Source organism: Apteryx rowi, unplaced genomic scaffold, assembly GCF_003343035.1.
Source record: "Apteryx rowi isolate R43461 unplaced genomic scaffold, aptRow1 scaffold_224, whole genome shotgun sequence".
Classification (NCBI taxonomy): domain Eukaryota; kingdom Metazoa; phylum Chordata; class Aves; order Apterygiformes; family Apterygidae; genus Apteryx; species Apteryx rowi.
In genome coordinates, this window is record NW_020448575.1 from 1,060,924 (window position 1) to 1,063,181 (window position 2,258).

Sequence of the window (2,258 nt, forward strand, 5' to 3'; positions counted from 1 at the left end):
AATGACACAGAAGATTCACTAAAACCAGCTAATTTTAAACCGGTAAGACTGCAAGAGTCCCAGGAATCATTAAGGAGTACCTCGCTCACACCAGGCTCGCCTGGCTGTTCAGCACTTGAGGGCACTCAGGCAGGAGCAGGCTGTCGGTCAGGATCTCTCTGTGAACTCACCCAGGAGGGAGAGATGCATCACGCTTTTGGGAACAAGGGCTTTAATGAGTCTGCTGAAGGAATTTTCTTCCTCCTCAAATATACTGCCCTCAGAGACAACACTGGTCTCAGCTTACCGTGGACAAAATAAAAGCGGCTGGATTTCCCATTCATCAGCAAGAGACATGACACATGGCTGCTAAAGTACCAGCATTTCCCTCCAGACTAAGTTCAGCTCCAAACTCGCAGTGACAATTTGGCCTCCATCTACCATGAAACAGGACGTTAGGCTGTGAGCGCTCTGAAGACGGCATTCTTGGTCCTCAGGCAGAAGGGAGAACCATATGTGCTATAAAGGGCACGCAAGAAGGCGAGTTACCTCCAGGCAAGAGGCCAGCGCACCTTTTGGCTAAAGCCCTGGACACCCACAGCTTCTTGTGACAGCTACCTCCACACTTGGACCAGCCAGCCTGTTGTCCACACAAAGTCCACCTCATTTATCAAAGGATAACGAGACTGACAAACGAGCAGCTCAGAAATTCCCAAGCCCTGTCTCTTGGATAAAGGGTGATAAGGTGCCTGCTTCTTTATTTATTATATCCACTTATTAAGGTGGAACAGTCTGGAATCCTCACTCCAGCTTGCAAAAGCAACAAAAAGCCAAAAACACATATAAACAAACAAAAAGTCCTCCACATTTTGATCCAACTCCAAAAAAAAATGAACCCATCAGCCTTTTTTTCCTTTCAGACCGATGCATTACATCTGTGCAAATAACAGTGTTAAACCAGGACCTTTTACAGAAAAACATAAAAAAGAGAAGTGGTCCTCAATGGCCACTTCAGACAGAAGAGACCTTTTCCTTCTTCCCATGAAATGAATCTGGGGAGAGAAGAGGAGGAAGGCAAACCAAACATCACAACAAGTTTTAGCTATTTAAAAGGCCAAAAGGAAATGTGAAGTCCATAACTCATTAGTAAGTACAATTTATATGAGGACATTTCTGGGATACATGGATGAAGAAAAAAGCATAAAGCAAATGGTAGTGTCCAAATTCAGTGGGGGAAAGACAGCGTGAAAATAAAATAGCAAAAATACTTATGGATTTGAGCTAAAAGATGCAAAATAAGCTCTTCAGTAAGTATCAAGTAATCAAAACAGTCTCTGTTAGTATCTAAACTACAGTCAATTCCATGACAACCAAATTAGGTTTTGGTTTTAAAGGGAGTAAGAACAGCCTCAAATATGCAGAGGGTATACTGCTTATAAATACCTGGTGAATATTCTTGCTGGGGGAGATAACCACAGGAAAAGACAGATTTAAATATTGTATTTTATGCTTTGGAAAATTCAGGTATAAGCTCTTAACTCTTTGAATTAGAGCTCCAAAGTAAGCTACATGGAAAGCCACTTCACACTCCACTCATTTTCATTTCCCAGGGAATCATAAGAGATACCAAGTAAAACAAAATTGTCCTGCCCAAAAGGAAGGTGACCTCCAAAATCAAAATTTTAAGCCAGACTGAGCCATTGCCCTAAAACACTGATTCCTGCAAACATTCTTGCAGTTTTCAGTAGAATAGTCTTCTGAGTAGTGACCCTGCCCAGGCCCAAATACCAGTGCAGGAAAACACTGGTATCAAATCTGGACCTCTAGCACGGAAACGAAATTATTTCAACAAAAACTCGATGGAACCTGGAAGAATAAAACCTGAAGTTGCCCCCTACAGAACCATGCAGAAATAAAACATCAGAGCAGATGTTAGTGTGTAAGATGGGGAGCCCAGCATCCTAACTCAAGGTCGGGGGTCTGACACAGAAATCCTCTTACTACTTTAACAGGAGGTTTGTCTGCTGCTGCTTCGGCTGACGGAGGCAAGGGGGGCAGCAGGCTACGGCCACCTACCAACGCTGTCACCAGCGGCGCTTCCTCGAGGGTAGCCAAGAGCGGACGAGTTATGCAAGAGAAGACACGAAGTGCAGAAAAATTAAGCACAAAAGCCAAGCAGCGGAGCCAACGCCGGCCCCGGGGGACGGGCTGGGACGCAGGGGGCGCGGGCGCGCCCCGGGCCGCGCAGCTCCGCGGTGCCTCCTCGGGGAGCGCTGCCC